General features: G+C 36.2%; 1 long non-coding RNA gene across 1 annotated transcript in view; it reads right to left on the bottom strand.

Annotated features, from left to right (window-relative positions):
- The window catches only part of LOC123384456, a 159687-nt gene extending 141774 nt beyond the window's left edge, over positions 1 to 17913 (bottom strand). Inside the window, exon 1 of the long non-coding RNA XR_006595556.1 lies at positions 17688 to 17913. This is a non-coding gene — a long non-coding RNA (uncharacterized LOC123384456). The remainder of the gene's footprint in view (positions 1 to 17687) is intronic.
- Between the last annotated feature and the right edge of the window lie 3345 nt (positions 17914 to 21258).

The raw sequence follows: 21258 nt of genomic DNA on the forward strand, positions 1-21258 counted from the left end.
CCCACTATGATGTAAGTATCTAGATGGCAAAGAATCTGTCTATCCTATTTACTACTGTATTACCCTTGCCTGGAAGCACATTTGACACATAACAGTCACTGAATCGATAGTATGTATGCTGACTGAGTAAATAGATGAATAAATCCCAGTCATTTTACCGTCCTTCAGAATGTTTTTTTCCATGGACATCTCTATATAATACAGTGGTTTTTTGACTAGAGGCTAGATCTAGACACCTCCAGTTATTTATAAAGATTTTAACCATCTTTTTATATGTTCCCCAAAGGTCATCTTCTGACAGTCCCCAAGAAACACAAATAATAGGATATTGGTCTGCCAAAAACTTAACCCTCAAGAGTATGAAACCCACTAAATTTACAGAGAAGCTGTTTATTTGTACAAATGGCTAGTGGCTAATGATTAATTTTTAGACAAGCAAATATTTTCACAAACGAAATTAGGGCTTGGAAAAAGTCTCTAAAGATTAAATCACTGAATGTAGAAGGATATGAGATTCAAAGTGTTTTTACTATTTTAGAATTGTGTCTCAAGTCATTGGCAATCCAGGACGACGACTAATGAAACCAAAATATGATAGTTGGGACATTTAAAAAAAAATCTATAGATTTTATTTTGTTGTTATAAATGACATTTTACAGCATTTGCAATTCTATTCAATGAAGAAGGATACATTTTTGCTTTGGGTTTATAGCCAAAAGAGAAATCCAGTCTTTAGTTAGCTTCTAAATCTTCATACCAAAAAGAGTCCTTTTGTTAAACCTGTATTCTATCCATCTAGCATCAAACACAGTGAAATTAGAAGGTCAAATAAAACTTCTAATCAAACACACAGGTTAAATACATAGATCTAGAGTCTGGATTTAAAAGCTAAAACTGACTTAGAGTCATAAGACATATACAGAATTACAAATTTAAGGCAAGCACATTTAAAATGTATAGTGCATACATAAAGTCCTCTCGAACAGCCGCAGATGACTATGACCCTATTCTACCACAAGTGCATGCATCAAGGAATTATACCATAAACACACCCAAGAGAAATCCTCTCTGGCTAAGGATGAAGGATGTGTAACCGAGACAGCATTTATCATTTTGATTTTAACACAACCATATCCCAATATTGAGACCTTCAAGTTCTGTTTATGGTAATAGTGTTTCCAGAGTTCACACTGCTCTTGAAAACAGCTGCAAATATCCCCTCAGGCAATTCTGTATTACTGCCTAAAGTATCAGCAATGAATTCAGTTCAATCCCACTCAAACACGGTGGTTATCTACTATAAAAAACACCAAATTATTAAGTACAAATACTATGATTCCTCCAACTGTGGTTACGTATGGATCAGGACTGCTCTCTGCAGAGCTAATGTCCTAAGATAATTCACTTTCTCAGACTATAAGAGCAAAAACAAACAAACAAACAAAAACAATTCACCAAATCTTGATTTACAATACATCCTTTTTTTTTCCAGTTTACATTTTCCACAGATACTATGAAATGATCAATAACATTATTATTTACATACAAACTCAAAACTCAGTAATATTGGAAAAGATAGGTAGAGGAGGAAGGGGTAGTCTGCCTCAAACCTCTTCTAGAATAATGGAGATAAAAATAATAAAAATATTGATGTATGTAGAAGGGAATAGAAGGACTTGACTTGCAAATGACTTTCTAACTTGCTTTCTTCATGATTTAAAAAGCAAGACTGACTTCATCACAAGAGAATTTATATACCATGATAATTTTCTTTGAAACATCATAAAATTTGTCAATAGCAAATTTTAAAAAATCAAATACTTTTTTTCACTCTTTCAATATAAAATGCTTCCATCTTTTCCTAGCATCCTCTCTATTAGATTTCCATGAATATTTTATGGGTATTCAAATATTAGGTCTCAAATTTTAAAAATCCTCTCAAAACCCCTTATTTTTTCCAACAACCACCCCAGTTACTCTTTTCACAGTAAAACTCCTTAGTGTTCACTCATTGTTTCTATTTCCCAATTTCCAATTCTCCCCTCAACCTACTTCTCCTGGGTTTCTGTCTCTGCAACTTCCATGAAGTAATTCTTTTCAAAGCCATCATTGACAAAGGAAGCTATTCTTAATTACTCCTTTGCTCATAATCCATACATTCAAACTATTTGAAAGCCCTGGGGTCTCTGATTCCAGAACATTACCCAAATCCTTCTAATCTTCTCCATCTGTATGACAACTGCCCTCATCAAAAATATCATTATCTTTCGCTTGTCTCTGATCTCCCAGTCTCTTCTCTGATCTCCCTTCTATTCTTTCTAATCAGAAAACAACCATAATAAAATATTAATCAAATAATATTCTTAGGTAGCTTTATTTTTCTGCTTATAATCCTTCAGCTGTTTTATTTTGCTCTTAAAATTGAAATTTTCTATCAGGTCCATGGGATCCCATATATTCTGGTCCCTGTCTATCTTCCGGCCTCTTCTTTTACCAAAAATATCTTCTGACTTCTGAAAAAACAATACTTTAACCCAATGGGCTTTATTTTGAATAGAAATTTAAGACCATGATTGCAGGTTGGGGAAGAAAAAATTTTAACAGGAAGTTTTCTTTAGAATCCCTGAACCAAGAACAGTATGCCAGGGGGTGAACAACAATCTTCAATGACCTATAACTGGTAGAAATAAATGAACCAGGGAATTTGAGCCTCTGTCTCCTTTCTTTTCCTCTTTCTTCCTACTTTCTTCCCCTTTGGAACAGATAGCCACTCTCCCCACTCTGAGCTTTCTAATGTAAATCTCCACCTTTCCATCATACCAGCATCCACTCTGGGAGTATGTGTTGCAGAAATCTACATTTTGATTGAGACTCATTCACATAAGAATGTTAGGTTTGCTAGGTAGGTATATGTATTCTAAAAATGCTTGATGTTAATTATTTAATTAATTTATTTATTCTTTTGAGAGAGAGAGAGAGAGAGCCCATGGAAGTGGGAGAGGGGCAGAGGGGCAGAGCTGGAGAGACAATCTTAAGCAGGTCCCATGCTCAGCCTTGAGCCAGATGTGGGGCTTGATTCCATGAACTGTGAGATCATGACCTGACCTGAAATCAAGAGTCAGACAGTCACCTGACTGAGCCACCCATGCACCCTTGATATTTAGTTCTGATATCCTAAGTTTCACCAAGTTGTTTCAGAAAATATGAAGAAAAGGTAAAGGAACTGAAGCAGAGACCAGACAAAAAGAGGAATATGGTAAGAACACTATTTCATAAACCTGCACTTACCTTCTGACAAGCCTGGTCCTGAGGGCAAATGCTTTCGTTATTCCCATTGATTTTATGGTAAGAATCTGACTTTCAGTCTCTGTCCTTCTCTTTCTTTTGCTATCTTTAATTTCTTCTCTTTTTTAATGTTCTCTCTGTCAAGGTCTTATTTCAGGTCTTAGGCAAGGTGCACTGGAGTTATAGCAATAGCTCACAATCTTGCTCTATTCTATCGTTTATACTGTGGTCAGGAAATCTTTTTTAAAAAGACTGTGTGCAGGGCTCTTAGGAAATATGCAGTGTTCAAAAAGTTAGGTCACTAACCTACTCAATGCCCTCCCATCACCTTCAGATTAAAATGTAAACCTTTTAGATCATCTATTGGCCATTTGGCCCCAGCTACCTCAGAAGGTTTTTCTACTGTCACTGTCTAAGCACTTAACACTCCAGATTATGAAAATCACAATTTCTCAAAGGAACCAAATCTCCCATGTCTCTATGTCAAATATATGAGTGAATACATTTTTCAGAAAAGGTTATTAGGAGGAAATAAGATCTGAAGGCAGTATGAAAGCTTGAAGCAAGAACCTGTTTCCCATACTAAATTGGAATGAATTTCCCATAGAAGATGAAGCATACTAAAGAAAATAAATCATTGACTAGGACACATGGCTTCTAGTAATCGTATTTACATGTGCCATAATATGAGAATGATCTGATATGTTTTCTGCTCCAACAGAATGAGTTGACAAAGAAGTTTTTAAGTAATCTAAAGGTACATGAATTATTCTGGATTTACAACATCACAATAATTTGATTACGGTGTGACCAATGTAAAACCATCAGAGCTAATGGTAAATTTAGAGAAAACAGTGCTGACATTTATGAATAGTAAAACACTGGGAAAAAAAGATGATACTGTAGAATCATAAACCCTTTACCTAAATTTTAAAGACTTTACTAATCCTATGATTAAACAGCTTCTTTAATATCCCAAACAGGTTAATACAATTAGTACTCAAATTGATATCAATGGTCTTGAGTATATAAATACATAAAAAAGATCACAGAAATATTTTCCCTGCTAAAGTAGTAACAACACAGCCCAAGAAAGAGATGGTAACAGATGATTCATTAAATAAATTTATATTGTTTAAAATCATTGAGCAAAAGGCAAGGGAATGCTTAAGTATCTATTATATGTAAGTAAATTTAAATACTTTTATCATTTAATCTTGACATTAAACCTATATTATAGGTACTATCACCACCATTTTACAGAAGAGGAAATTGAGACTAATGGACTTTAATATCTTTCTGAGGAAACATAGATGGTGAGCTGGAGAACTTGGATTCAAGCCTAGAATTGCTATTCCTAATCCCCAAATGCAGATAATAATAAATATCTTACAATTTCTGTGATTATGAAATGAAATAGTGTATTAAAACTGCCCATTATAAGGTTCAGTTCACACTGTATGTTAAGAGAAAGGCTCCTTCCAGTCTAGTTACAAGGATATTTCCATAGGCAAGGATTTCGACAGCTTTAAACAAAACTCTTGGCAAATTCCATACACACCATACACTTTTACTTAAATTCTCTAACCCTGGGTTGTTAATTTCAATGCCTCATTAGAGGTAGGTCAGTAACAGCAACCTGCTGGTGGGGCTTACAGAATTTATGGAGAATTGGAAAGTACATATCACAGGTAAGGGGATTAAATTTAAAACAAAATAAAACCCCAGGTGTTCGAGATAAAAGCATTTTCTGACATAATAAGCCTGGGGGCAATACTGTGAACTTGACCTACATGCTGAGGGCAAAGCCAAGAACCCTGTTAGCTTGGCCTAGAGTCCAGAATCAAGAGAGCTGATATCATATCCCTCTCTATTTCATCGTAAAAGATAACCTCATCTGGAGCCAAGTGCCCACAACCTTTAGCATGCAGCCATAGTAATATTATCCTAATCCCAATGTTTACTATCCCTAGGCAAGAGTGATAGACCAAAGATAACACCTAACTTGGATCAGGCCCTTATTTCTCTAGTTAAGATCTAGTTTCCCTCCTTTGAAAATGTTAACTGAATAAGGTAGAGTTTAGACTTGAATTGTAAAGGCATTCCTAATTCACAAGGAAGCTAACCATATGGGAAAGCAAGAACAAAGTAGGAACTGACTGCAAAGCAAGGTGAGCTGAAAAGACTCACACTGGGAAGGAGAGATGCCAGCGACAAAGAGAGACCATGTAGCTTTTCTATGTTACAAAAATAACCCTGGTTCCCACCTTTCAGGGTATGACTTTTATGAGGTCCAGCTGTATGTAGCACCCAAGTTACATTTCTATGAGATGTCCATGACTTGACAATATATCACACATTTTATATGAATACATTTGAGTGAGCTTTTAGATCTTAGAGCTTAAGGGAACTTGGTAAAAATCAATTCCTCCATTAGATGCATTTGTTTTGTTTTGTTTTGTTTTGTTTTTGCAGTCCTACTTTACAGGATGTCTAAATTCCCTCTTCTCAGGAATTTGCATTACATCTATGTCAATGCTTAGAATATTTTGCCATTTTGTAAGTTCCCATTTATGTAAATTCCCATAAAATGCTGAGAGAAGAAACTGGGGATTTAATGGGTAGAGTACTAAGAATACCTCTGGAGAACCACAGATCTCTAGAAATATATATAATTACATCATTTTTTAAAAATATTTATTTTTGAGAGAGAGAGAGAGAGAGAGAGAGAGAGAGAGGAAGGGCAGAGAGAGAGGGAGAGAAAGAATCTTAAGTAGGCTCTATGCTGGGTGGACACAATGCTTGATCCCACAACCCTGGGATCATGACCTCAAGACAAAATCCAGAGTTGGATGCTTAACCAAATGAGCCACGCAGGCACTCCATAATTGCTTCATTTTCATGGATATTACACATTGAACAATATAATAGTATAGCAGTTTTATTGCAATATTGCTAGCATTGAGAATTTATTTTAATTACATGGAAATATTAATATATAATAAAGCACAAATAAAAGAGTACTGCTGATGGGATTTTTGTTTTGTTTTGGTGTGGTGTGGTTGCAATAACAAGGATGAGAAAGATGTAGCTTGGGTACTCCTTAAAGAGGACACTCTTGAGTGTTTTTAAGGAGGACAGCATGATATAGTAAAAAAGCAAATAAAAAAACCCAGATGTTGATCTTAGTCTTGATGCTAGCTACTATGTTATTTGAAAAAGGTACTTATACTTTTTGCTTTATACAATGGCTACATCATTTGTAAAATAGCAATTTTGTTTAACAAACATGTATTTTTGCTACATATTTAGACTGGCTTAAGCTATGTGATATAGAGGTGAATTGTGGGTGGGGGGATGGGTTAAATAGGTGATGAGGATTAAGGAGGGCACTTGTGATGGGCACTGGGTGTTATATGTAACTGTTGAATCACTATATTATATACTTGAAAGTAATATAACACTGTATGTTAACTAACTGAAATTTAAATAAAAAATAAAAAATAAATAAATAAATAAATAAATAAATAAATAAATAAAACATTCTGTGATATAGAGATAAACATCAGACCAATTGTCCTGAAAATAATAACTAGAAAATCTGAAAAAAATTAAAATATCTATTTGAAATTATCAGAGCTTCAAAAGTGCTGAAGAATTACTGGGGGCAAGTTCCAGAGGAAATGGATAATATGATATGAGAGAACAGAAAATGTGAGTGCAAATTGGGAGGAGGGGTGTTATTCCTCTAGAGATATAGGCCAGTGCTAGAAGAGATTCTTGAGAGACCTGAGCAGTTGAACAGTTCTGAGAGACTCATCACTGGTGACAAACACTGGGGTTCAAAGCCTGTGAAGGTGAGAAAGGAAGCAGATAAATCCCTTAGGCTTTCATCTAGAACAACAAAGTATTGTACCCTAAATATGAGGGTGAATCAGAAACAGAATTGTTCTCTAAAAGATCGAAGCCCAGTTTTTCCCCCAATTTTATTGAGATATAATTGACATATAACACTGTATAATTTAAGGTGTACAACATGATGATTTCATATACTTATATGATTACTGCAGTAGGATTACTTAACACTTCCATCACCTCACTTAATTGCATTTCTTTTTTGTGATGAGAATACTTAGGATGTAGTATTTTAGCAACTTTCAAATAAATAATACAATATTATTAATTATAGTCGCCTCGCTATATGTTAGATCCCCAGAATTTATTCATCTTATAATTGGAAGTTTGTATCCTTTAACCAACATCTCCCCATTTCACCGACCTCCACCCCCCAGAAACCTCCATGCTATTTTCTGTTTTTATGAGTTAGGCTTTTATACACTCATACATAAATAAGATCATTAATATTTATTTTTCTCTAATTTATTTCATTTGGTATAATACTCTCAAAATCCATTCATGTTGTTGCAAATGTACTTCCTTCTTTCTCATGGCTAAACAATATTACGTTATATATAAATACACACACACACACACACACACACACACACACACAATCCATACATATGCACACCATCGTCTTTTTCTATTTATCCACTAATGGACCTTTAGCTGTTTCTGTATCTTGGCTATTGTGAATAATGCTGCAATAAACATGGGGGTGGTACAGATACCCCTGTGAGACCCTGATTTCACTTCCTTTGTATACATAAACTGAAGTTAAATTGCTGGATCATCAGGTAGTTTTATTGTTAATTTTGTGAGGAAACTCCATACTGTTTTCCATAGTGTTGTATCAATTTACATTCCACCAAGAAGATGCAAAGGTCCCTTTTTCTATACACCCTCACCAACACCTTTTATTTCTTGAGTTTTTATTAATAGCCATTCTAAAGGTAGGAGGTGATATCTAATTATGGTTCTAAACTTCATTGCCCTGATGATTAGTGATCTTGAGCATTAGTGATCTGTTGGGCATTTGTGTGTCTTCTTTGGAAAAAAGTCTATTCAGGTCCTCTGCCCATTTTTCAATTAGATTATTATTTTTTTTCTATTGAGAGGTGTAAGGTACTTATATAGTTTAGATATTAACCCTTAATCAGATAAGTGGTTTTCAAATAGTATCTCCCATTCCTTATGTTGCCTTCTTATTTTGTTGACTATATCTCTTGCTCTACAGAAGCTTTTATGGTTGATATAGTCTAACTTACTTATTTTTGCTTTTGTTGACAATCTTGGAGTGTCATATCCAAAAAGCTTTTGCCAAGACTAATGTCAAGAAACTTTTTTCTTGTGTTTTCCTCCAGGAGTTTTATGGTTTCAGGTCTTATATTTAAGTCTTTAGTCCATTTAAAAAAAATTATTTTCTGTTTTCTTTTAATGTTTATCTTAGAGAGAGAGAGAGAGAGAGAGAGAGAGAGAGAGAGATAGACAGACAGGAGGGGCAGAGAGAGGGAGACACAGAATCCAAAGCAGGATCCAGGCTCTGAGCTGTCAGCACAGAGTCCAACTCAGGGCTCGAACCCATGAACTGCAGGATCATGACGTGAGCTGAAGCTGGATGCTTAACCAACTGAGTCACCCAGGAGGCTCCTCTTTAGTTCATTTTGAGTTAATTTTTGTGAGTGGTATAAAATGGAGGAGTCCAGTGCAATTACTCTGCATGTGTTTTCCAATTTCCCAGCAACAGTTATTGAACAGTTACTGATTTCTCAATACAACAATGAAACAACTTATCAATGAAGCATTGCCTTCTGTCTTAGATGACAATAGGATATCTTCAAATTTTGGAGGTGGGATGAGAGATGTCCTATTTAAAGGTCTTTATCAGTCAAATTATCTTCAAAGTGAGAGTAAAAGAAAGATATTTTAGACCAAAAAAAATGGAGAGAGTTTATCACAATCAGACTTGCACTGGACAAAATACTAATATATCAGGTATGAGGGAAATGATCCTAAGTGATAGCTATAACATGAAGACAGAATGACAAAAAAAATAAATTGGATATTTATTGCAGAAAGCAATAATAACATTTTGCATAGCTTAAAATAAATCAGTGATTAAAATACATATAACAAACAAGCATAGAACTACTGTCAAATGCTATGAAGAATGCAATTTTGTACAGGAAGATCCACTTCATTCATGAGTAAGAAAGGACAAGAGAAAAGAATAAAGAATGCCAAATGTTGAATAAAGCATTTGTGAACTTGAAAGCCCTCATCTTGATGCAAAATGTGAAAGTTAAAAATCCCAAATAAGTATATATAGCTAAGGTTTTCATTCCTGGGAGAAAGACTATCAAAGGATTTCCCAAGAAGTCTCATAGACTCAGGATTATCACTTTCCAGATCAGTCTTAAGTATTCAGAAGACTGTTTTTATTTATTTTTTTAAACTAGAAACAATTTGCTAGTTTTGCTGTTCATCAGGTTAGTTCATTGACTTGAAACCCAATGGGTGAGCTGAATATTCTCTTCCAGGAGGCTCCTTTATTATTACTATTAAGATATAATAGTCATAAAATGTTATATTTGTTTCAGGTGTATGACTTATTGATTCGACAATTCTAGATATTATTCAGTGTTTACCATGATAAGTATAGTCACCATCTGTCACTATACGGAATTATTACAATATTATTGGCTATATTCCCTGTGATATACACTTCATCTCCATGAATTATTTATTGTATAACATTTTTTTAAACTTTATTCATTTATTTGGAGAGAGAGAAAGAGAGAGTGAGTAGGGGAGGGGCAAAGAAAGGGAGAGACAGCATCCCAAGCAGGCTCTGCACTGTCCATGCAGAGCCCAAGGTGGGGCTTGAACCTGTGAACCATGAGATCATGATCTGAGCCAAAATCAAGAGTTGGACACTGAAACAACTTATGTCCTTAAGAAGTAAAACTCTTAAATACAGAGAACAAACTTGTGGTTGCCAGAGGGGGAGTGGGTGGGAGGATGGGTAAAATAAACAGGACAGAGACACAAACTTCCAATTACTTCTCTCTCTCTCTCTCTCTCTCTCTCTCTAAACAAACAAACAAACAAAAATAAATGAATAAATATTTTTTAAAAAGAGTTTTGCTTCTGAGATTCCACAAATAAATGAAATCATATGGCATTTGCCATTCTATATCTGACTTATTTCACTTAGCATAATACCCTCTAGGTCCATCCATGTTGTCACAAATGACAAGATCTCATCAGAAGCCTCATTTCTGTAAGTAAAATGACAATACATTTTTTTTTCTCAAGGGAAGACTCCCATTTACCAAAATTACATGACTAATCTATAAGTTCACAAAACCAAGGTATTAAATTATACACATACCTCTCATAATACTTAAAATAGTCGCATCTATATGACAGTCCCAGTTTCTCCACACTATTGTATTAGTTTTCTATGAGAATTATCACCAACAAAAGGGAGAAAATTTTTTGAATAACCAGACTAGTCTTACTTTAGACAAGCCTACTTAGAATAAGAATACATTTCAGAATCAGGCTTGTGCACAATCATCTCAAAATACGAATGCTTTCCCAAAGGGCTGTATCACTCCCAGTCCATTAGCTGAGGCCACTACTAGCGTATCTGTGGATGTGCTTTTTTGATCCATCCATAGACAATAAATAAGCACTGGTCATGTCCCTCTCTGACTTGTATCTGTATCTTAATAAGCTAATATGCTCAAACCAACAATGGAACTATTAAGTCTCTTGAGGTACTTTGCATATGACTGTTGTAATTCATTATAGGTAGATTTTATTTTTTAAATCATAGAGAATATTCATACATCTTATTTTTAACATTTTAATAACTTCATCTATATATACTGACTACAGAAAAGTTATTGCTATTCTTAAGTAAAATAACTAAAAACATCAAATGTACAGGTATGTGTGTTATACCACCTTCTCTGTTGGTTATTGTTGCTCTAAAAATATGATGAAAATTTTAACAGGTGCTTTTTCAACTTACCTGGTGAACAATGACATTTTCACACCATTTTCAGCTTCATAAGGACTGACTGATAGGCAGTGTAGAATGTGTAAATGGCTGGCTCTCCTTGACACATTATGAAAACTGACAATCAGTTAAAACTTGTGAGGTGGAACAGTAATATATGAAGCTAGAGATATGTTTAAAATGCACTGGAAAAAAAAAGAACACCACTTCAAGATTCTGGACCAAAACAATTGAGAACCTAGACAATTACAAATTAACAGGGAAATGTGACAGCAGCTCCATTTGGACCAGAAGATTGACTTAGTGTAGTTACATGGAGGGAAGGTTTTTGTATATATCATTGTCCTAAAGCACTAAAGAAATTGTTAATAGTGGATAATGCATATGGTAGGTAGGTATGACTAAATAGGCAGGAAGATATGAATGAATGACATTGGAATATTGCAAATTAAAGACTTCCCATCCTAGGGAATTGAAGGGAATGTGCTGTTTTCCTGACTGAGGCACTTGCCAATTAATGAGTTGTAACTGTAAGCTAATAGTTCTGCTTGAGTAAGGTCTTTCAAGGGAATGCCTTATTAGCAAGAATGAGGCTCACCAGATAAGGAGAAGAGAAATCCAATCATTTTACTGGTGAGGAAACTGAAGATCAATGAAACTATCTAGCTTTCTAAGGTTACATAAGAAATGAGATTTATGTAAGCGTTTATACTTAGATACACTAGTTAAACACAAAGTTTAAGTAAAATACAGCCTTAAGAGAAAAATGTTTAAGAAAGACTTAGTGGTATCAAATAACAAGTTCCATTAAAAACAGCATTATGGGGGGCGCTTGGGTGGCTCAGTCGGTTAAGCATCTGACTTCGGATCAGGTCATGATCTCAGGGTCTGTGAGTTCGAGCCCTGCATTGGGCTCTGTGCTGACAGCTCAGAGCCTGGAGCCTGCTTCAGATTCTGTGTCTCCCTCTCTCTGACCCTCCCCCATTCATGCTCTGTCTCTCTTTGTCTCAAAAATAAATAAATACTAAAATTAAAAAAAATTAAAAAAACAGCATTATGATCATCAAATAACTGAATGAAACATACATAATATAGAGGAACCGCACATTTATAGTATATAAGACTTATAGTTTATAAAACTTCCTCTGAACTCAGCATTGTCAAACCACCTATGCTATATCTTATCCAATTTCTAGCATGATCTCTCAAGCAGGGCTCACATAAACTAGAATCCCACTCCTTAATGAGTTAATGGCGTAACAGACAAGGAGGAATTAATGATAAAGGATACTCAAGAGTTGGTTATGATAAAAAACAAGAACAACAACAAAAAAACCAGACTTAGTAAAGAGCAGAAACCAGCAGCTATTAAAGTCAAAGGGAAGAACAAGTGAAATAATTATATGACCTGACAAAAAATAGATATAAATCAGTAAACGTTTCTTTCTGTGTTAACAGCTCTTTGATTAAAATCTGCTTGTATCCATTTTATTGCATTGATTCATTCATTTACTTTGAATATGGTTTGTTGGCCTCACTCACATTAAGATGGTTTCTTATTAATTTCATCATTTTTTTAAGTTTATTTATTTTTGAGAGAGAGAGAGAGAGAGAGAGTGCGCACAGGGGAGGGGCGGGGGGGGGTTGTGGGAGAGAAAGAATACCAAGTAGGCTCTGCGCTGACAGCAGACTCAGGGCTTGATCTCACAAATTGTGAGATCATGACCTGAGCCTAAATCAAGAGTCAGACTCTTAACCAACTGCACCACCCAGGTGCCCTAATTTCATTATTTCATAGAACAATTTCTAATTAAAACTAGATGAAACCTAAATGGACAACTTAAATTGATCCATTTTAAAATAAGAAGATCACAAATTCTATCGACTTGAGAAATACTGTTTTTTGTTTTGTTTTGTTTTGTTTTGTTTGAGAGGGAGCACATGGGGGGGGGGGGGCAGAGAGAGGGAGAGAGAGACTCTTAAGCAGCCCCACATTGAATGTGCAGAACCTTGAGTGAGATCATGACCTGACTGAAATCAAGAGTCAGATGCTTAACTGACTGAACCACCCAGGTGCCCCTAGAGAAATACTGTTTTGAAGACAAAATTCATAGATATTACATGAAAGGGACTTACACAATGTCAAATGATAAAAAGATCATTTATCAAAATGATAAAAATGATATGATTAGGAACCTAGTGTTCTTAGTGGTATCAATGGTTCCCAAACTTCATTGATCTTCAAAATCACATTTCATATCCAGTCAGAAATTCCAATTGAGTAGTCTTGTGGTGAGTCAGTAAATTGTTAACCAGCCATCACTCCCCGATACCAACACACACATACAGGCACACAGAACATGGCAGGTGGTTCTAACAATAAACTAGATTAGGGGCTCATTAATTTAAATCATCAGACTCCCTTCATTCAATCTCATCTGTAAATGTAAGAGGTTCACATGAGATAACTTTTTAAGTGGTGTTTGAGTGCAAACTTTCTATTCCTGCTACAGCCTCTTGCCTTGTCCAGGGGGTTTCTTGTTTCTTCTACAGAATGAATAACAGATGATCCTCAGCGTCACTCAGACAGAACTTGCTCTCCCTGGAGGCTATTGATTGCATTGTTATGAAGCTCCTTATGCTGAGCCAAAAGATGCAGCTTCCACTGATTTGACTGAGTTCTACCCTTTGAACATTCACCTGCTGTCTGATAGCCCTTCAAATGCTTAAAGATTGATCTTGCATCTTTCCTACATACTTTCTTTTCCAGGTCAAAAAAGGTGTAAAGATTATACCCATAAAAGAATATTTTTTTTCCTAGATAAGCCACTTAAAATGGAACAAGCTCTAAGAATCAATAAGATGTTGTTTCACTAGGAAAGAAGAAAAATCAGTGAAGTAATTTGGAGTTTTGTATCAATAGTTGCAGTTACAGGAAATCTTGCCAAGAAAGAAGGCTGAAGAAAACTGAAGTTTACAGCCTACCAATATGTGGGTTGTGGTAAATTCCAAAAACAAACAAAACAAAAAAAAACAAAACCAGTAACAATTACATACATTTGAATCACTTTTAAAATCAAACTGTGTAGGCTGTAGCACATTGTTTTAAAATCATTATAGAATTTTGAATATCCCATTTCTGTCAAGGAAAAATTAATCAAATAATTATCCAGATCATTTTCATATATAGTAATTCAAATATAACTGTATTCATATATAATAAGTGATTGAATTACACAAAAAATAAGATGCACTCTAAAAAAACAGGATAAAGGTAGTGTAATAGAATCTTCCTTGAAAACACAAAAACATGCTCATTGCAAAATCAATTATATACTACTTCGAAGAATGATATAAATAGTAGATTCCCTCTAACATACAAAAAGCTTAATTCAGGAGAAGGACTATTAAACTTATTTCAAATGGTACAGCTATTAGTTACCTTAAAACATATATGTACACTAAGCTCCAAAGCCTAGTCTTACCACTCCTGTTTCTTTTATAATGAATGTTTTTTATTTCTTCCTTATTCAGATTTTCCTTTATTTTCCAAAAACTTACTGCTATCCTCCTTACTCTTCAAAACTGTCATCACACACAGTATACAACTGTTAGGTCAAATGTCCTTTTGTCCAACTCTGCTATGGATATTTTTGTCTCTTGACATTATTGATCAGTTTTTCTGGTTGAAATTATCTACCTTTAAGTTCCAAGACTTTAAAAGGTCTCAATTTTCATTGTACTTCTGTCTGTCTTTCTGGTGATTTTCTTCTTTGATTTGTCCTTCTACAAGAGCAAACCTATCCTTGTTTCTTGGTTTTTTAAATACAAAATCAATAATAATCAACCATAATATAAATCTCTACTTCCGAACTCTTGGTCAACTTCTAACCCCTTATTTCCAGCTCTCTCCTCAACATTTTTACCTGGATGTCAGGCTATTATCTCATAGAATTGAATGGGGTTAAGAGTTCCAACTGACCTGAAGATCATCTAGTCAAATCTCAAGTTTTAGTTAATGGTACAATGTGAAAGAACAACCATGCAAAGTCACTCAGATCACAGGGGTAGGAAAAAAACCAACACAGAAGTTCTGTATTTTCAGTCCCCAGATATCTTGTAATATAGCACAACTACCCTTTGTGCCATCTTGCACACAAATGAATATATATTAAATTTAGTTTAAATTTATAAATTATAGACCATAATTTATTAAGATAAAATAGCATTTGGGGCAGGACAAAATTAATATCAATAATTTTAGATCATATATTCGGAAATGTCCAAGACTGACTCACAAAAAAAAAACAAAAAACAAACAAACGAACAAAAAATGTTGGAATCAGGATCATTTTTGAAGCTTTTGAGAATAAAATAAACTGCTTTGAGTTGGTTGGCTCAATTCATGTTGCTTGATATACTTGATGTTTCAACTATTCCTCAAAATTTGGAATTTGCTCCAATGCCTTTATTAAGAATGCCCTTACCAAATTTAGATATCTGGGACGGCAGCTTAAATAGCCCTGCAGACCCAGTGATAACTGGTGAAAAGCATAAAAAAAGATAACCATTTAAAGTCTGTGCAAATGGTCATGAGGACATAAAGAAAATTAAGAAATATTAGTTTAGAAAATCTGCTAAGTCTTGGTAAGAACAGCTAGTGTCTATAGCACTTTGACCATGATCTGCTCCCTCACTCCTCCATTCTCTCTTCCCTTGGACAGTAAGCACAGACCCATGCTTGGTCTCTCTGACCTAAATTTCTCCCATCAACAACATTTCCAGGTTGCTCTTCAGCCAAGGAGCAGGCCCTACTTTCTCCCTTCTATGCCCTGACCCTTGATAATGGCTGTTTATCTCTAATAAAGTAATACAGTTTAGTTGAGAATTAAAAAAATAGAAATAAAAGAGTGTAATGACAGAAGCTCCAATCTAGGCACTGTGACCAAGAAAGCCCAGCTCCTTCTCCCTGACCTCCCAGTCAAGAGATATGGTATTTCAACATGAAGGACAGGCTACCAGAATTTCTCTTATCCACCTCCCAGTTACAAGTTGCCAAGGCTAAATTCTTACTGAGTGCGGTAAAAGGTTGAGGGCTCCCTTCCTCAATCCATCTCACACAGAGCAGAGGATATACCCCCAGGCTATGAGTTTTCAGACCCTTACCCCAATTCATTCATAAGGCAAAAGTTAAATATATGAAGAGGCAAGCTGAGAAGACCACCCTACAGCTTTATAATGGAGGGGTGTCCCTTAAATAGAAGGGCGGCATTGTCCCTCTTTCAACTCTGGAGCAGGGGCTCAGAAATTTTGCCCACTGGCATAGGCAGTCGATATGAATAAAGGGTTTCAAAACTCTTTTCAAAGGAACTGAACACTGAGTGTAATTTGATTGTGGTAGAGCTGGATTTCCCATTTCTGAGTAGGCTCTAGACTGGCTCTGGCCCCAAACCGTTGCCATGTCTCTACCACGATAATGTCAGAATCTCTTTGATTCCAGCTCTGGACCCTGTTAGCTAGTTCCAGCAACAAGACTCACTCAACCTCCTATTATAGGGATATTCTATGAATCATGCCAAGAATTTGGTCAAATCACTCTGGGCTTGCTCATTTTTTTGTTTTTGTTTTTGTTTGTTTTTTGTTTTTGTTTTTCTTTCCCAGCTATATCTAAACCTGATCCTGAACTTGTGCATCACAAATCTAGAGCAACACACTAGATTGAAACCTGGTCACAATCCTAACCCGCTAAAAATTGCAAGTCCTTTCCTATTTAGGATAGAATCTATTTCAATTAGATCTATTTAGATTAAAAAAGGAAGTAAACTTAATAATAAGCACGGGAGTATGTACAACACAGTTAATCATTGGCTCTATTCTAACTTTTGTTCCTCCTTTCCAAAGTATTTTTCCATGAACACTCTTCTTCCCACTGAAACATCCCAATCACAGGTCTGCTATACATTTCCTGTTAATTTTAATACTTCTTTATAATATCACTAAATTTCTTCCTTATGCTAGAAAATATAATCTTTAGATGCTCTTCCAAACTACATAAAAAGAACTTGAGGCTGATATATTTTCAGGGAAATAGAGTTTTCATAGTTTTCATAGAAAACTTCAAGAGAAATTGTAGTTTACAATAGTAGCTAAGCATCATTCAAGACACGTGTTCCTTTTTTTGTTTTTGTTTGAGAAATAAAAATGCACATTTCCAGACAAAAATCAAAGCTGATACGTTTTTCTTCCCCTTGTTCACATAAGGAAATTATTGTCATCAGTATAAATGCCTCCGCAGGACTTAAGATACAGAATTTCATTAATTTATGGGAAGCATTTAGGCAAATATCTCAGAATTGAGATGATGTAGAGTAACTCCAATGTTATTAGTGATTATTACCACTTTGTAAGTACAGTATGTTGCTAATTTTTTCCATCCGGCAACTTTAACAATTTTACAAATGTATACACTGACCTGGAGGATGTACATCTCAGAATGGAGGGGCACAATGGTGTCGCTGAGGCCTGGGACCTGGGCAGAGGAGGGATTCAGGCCAAGGGCTTCCAGGCCAGAAGCCAGCGGGCCGGGCCGGCTCGGGCAGGAAGTAAGTAGCGCTTTCAGGACTACAGCGTTGTGCTCAGCGCGTGCGCAGTTCACTCCCCGTGCTTGCCTCAGGAGCCGCGCGACCTTTGGGCGGAAGCTAGAACACCCGTCCTGGCGGGCCTGCCTGAGGCGCCGCCTCGCTGAGGTGTTGAGTCTGTGAGGGGAACGTGACCATGTAGACAGATTTACTTCACAGCGTGAACAAGACTCTTCACAGACCAGTGCGGTACCTGGGCCGCCGGCACCGAGTAACTCAGGTGAATAAAAAACAACAACGGAGTGTGTTTAGCTGACCCTTGAAGAACACGGGGTTGGGCCGCCAACCAGCACAGCAGAAACTCTGCATAACTTTGACTCCACAAAAACTTTACTAATAGCCTACTGTTGACTGGAAGCCTTAGGGATAATATAAACTGTCAACTAACATATATTTTGGGTGTCATATGTACTATATACTGTATTCTTACAGTATTAAGAAACCCATGAGGACGAGAAGGGAAAATACAGGTACGGTACTGTGCTATCTTAATGGAAAGAAGTCTGCGGGTAAGTGGCCCCGGGCGGTTCAAACTTGTTCAAGGGTCAAGTGTATGTTACAAACAGCGTTTAGAAGTGGTGCGTGACGTGGACGTGAAGGCCCTCCTCACTAGCCCATAGTACAGCTGTGTAATTTTTAAAGAATATTAAGACAACTGATACATCATTTTAGATTTTTTAATTGAAGAATAACTGACATATAGTATTGATTAGTTTCAGAGATAAAACATAGTGGTTCTATATTTACGTGAGTGCAGTTACCGTCATCATACAAAGTTGTTACAATGTTACATATTCCTTCCCTGTGCTGTCCATCACAACTCTGTAACTTATTTATTTTGAAACTGGAAGGATGTACCTCTTTTTTTTTTTTTTAATTTTCTTTTTTTTTTTTTAATGTTTATTCATTTTTGAGAGACAGAGACTGAGCATGAGCAAGGGAGGGGCAGAATCGGAAGCAGGCTCCAGACACGGAGCTGTCAGCACAAAATCTGATGCGGGGCTCGAGCTCACAAACCGAGAGTTCATGACCTGAGCCCAAGCCCGAGGCTTCCCTGACTGAGCCACCCAGGTGCCCCTGGAAGGATGCACCTCTTGATCCCTTTCTCCGGTTTTTCCCATTTAAGACCACTGATTTATCATTTTAGATGATAATGAGAAAAATGAATAACAAAGTGTGGGCTGAAAAAGTACTTATGTGGTGTGTCCATTTTACAGGGAGTATTGTTTCCATAGATTGGTGCTCCTGGGAGGCACATCTGATGCAGAGTATCAGTAGAAGAAATCCACGCTTGGTCCTGAGCAATCCTGCATATTTTTGCTGGCTGGGCCTAGAATGTGGGGCTCTGACCACTGTTTAAACACGACGTTTTTCAGAGTTGTGTATGTGAAAACAAATCCTGAGGCATGACATAATCAGCCCCGTGAAAAAGAACAAGTTTATTCAGTGCTTATTGTAAAATGCTACATTCCCCAGCTCAGTGTCCCTCTTCTGTAAGGAAATGCGTTGTGTGTGCGGACATCCAGCTAGACCCTTAATTTTGCCACTGTATTGGACTTGAGGGCTATAGGAGAACTGACTCAGTTTTTATTCTCATGCCGTTTGCTTTGCCATGAGTAATAACTTCATATGCCTCTGAAACAGAAGCCTTGTTTCTTCTGCCAGCATTCATGAAAGGGGAACTTGTGTATCTCAGCACTCAAAATTTTAGTTTGCAAGGAAGAGAAAGACAAATTTCAGACCCTGATAAAGATTTGTATGCAGAAAGGTTACTGGGCAGTGCTCTCTGTGGTGGCATGAGAGAAGCAAAATTAGGCCGAGGGAGAAGTTGATCTGCCATAAAGTCACACCAAAGATTTTAACCAATGCTACAAAGTACTTGGCATTTGGAGTAACCTTGCAGATCTGTCCCAACCTGAGGCAAGAAGGTCTGACCTTCATGTCCCATATTAAGCAGTGTTTGCATGTGGGATGCCTCCCAGTAATCAAGCATGATTTTGGGCAAGGTGGCTGTCTTTGTGAGAGGACAAGGGTGATAGGGAAAACCTGGCATTGCACATCATCATCCACTAAAATTGCAAATCAGAAATACCGAATGAATGGCCTCTGCCAAAACAATGAATTTCCTTTGGAAATACATGACATTTCACTGTCGTCATACGGCCACATTGGTGAGTTTAAAAAAATACACTTCTGAGATAAAATACACTTCTGAGATAAAATACTGTTTTTAAATTCTAGTGGCATGTGTGAATAGACTCAAATGAAGTGGTTACTTAGGTCAGTTTTGTGACTCCATATTTTGAAAAATCCACTCTAAAAGCAAAAAAAAGTAATTCTACCAGTTTAGTATTTGTGGTTAATTATGGGAAAATATTATCAATTATCACCAACTAATCTACCGTTATCAACTTTTTCCAATTTATTCTGTTCTCCTTCCTCATTCACCTGAACACTTTGGTGATCTCTTGTATAATACTTAAATATCTGCAATGTGGTGTCAAACCATAGGAATTACAGATCCTGACAACATGAATTAGAGTTCTCAGTTAAACTCTTAATTCTTTGCTTTTCTCTGGGTACTTGCTTAATTTGTCTTTGCTACGAATTTCTATTCAGTAAAGTGGGAATAAGGTACATAGATCAAAAGGTTGTTAGCATTTGAGATACTCCGCTTGGCTGTGTGCTTAAACAGTAGTAAACTCTCAATATATCTTAACCACCATTATTATGCTTTGCTTTAATTATGTCTAGATCGGGGCGCCTGGGTGGTGCAGTCGGTTAAGCGTCCAACTTCAGCCAGGTCACGATCTCGCGGTCCGTGAGTTCGAGCCCCGCGTCAGGCTCTGGGCTGATGGCTCGGAGCCCGGAGCCTGTTTCCGATTCTGTGTCTCCCTCTCTCTCTGCCCCTCCCTCGTTCATGCTCTGTCTCTCTCTGTCCCAAAAATAAATAAACGTTGAAAAAAAAATTTTTAAAAAAAATTATTTGTAGATCAAAAGCCTTCTTTCCTCTTATGAAGAACATTTATGAAAACATATCTTGGGCTTACTTCATCACCTGAATCTCTCTATTGTTTTTTTTTTTTTAATTTTTTTAAAAGACATGGGAATTGTCTTATTTGACTCTGTATCTCAGTGCTTATTATAGTGCTTGAACACACAAAATGAACTTTATTATTGTATTAATGAACAGATAGATTAAATAATGGATTTTCCAGTGTTGCTAGTTTTATCTAGAAACATAGTTTCATGCTTGGAAACCTTCATAGCAAATGAAAATGAAAACAAGGCTGTCAGTAAGTAAGGATGGTTTTGAGTAACAAATGTATCTGAGGACAGGGCTATTAAATATCTGGAAATTCTTTTTCAACAGGGGAGGATTGACACTTGACAACAATTTTTTTT

Source organism: Felis catus, chromosome A3 (assembly GCF_018350175.1).
Source record: "Felis catus isolate Fca126 chromosome A3, F.catus_Fca126_mat1.0, whole genome shotgun sequence".
NCBI classification, from domain to species: domain Eukaryota; kingdom Metazoa; phylum Chordata; class Mammalia; order Carnivora; family Felidae; genus Felis; species Felis catus.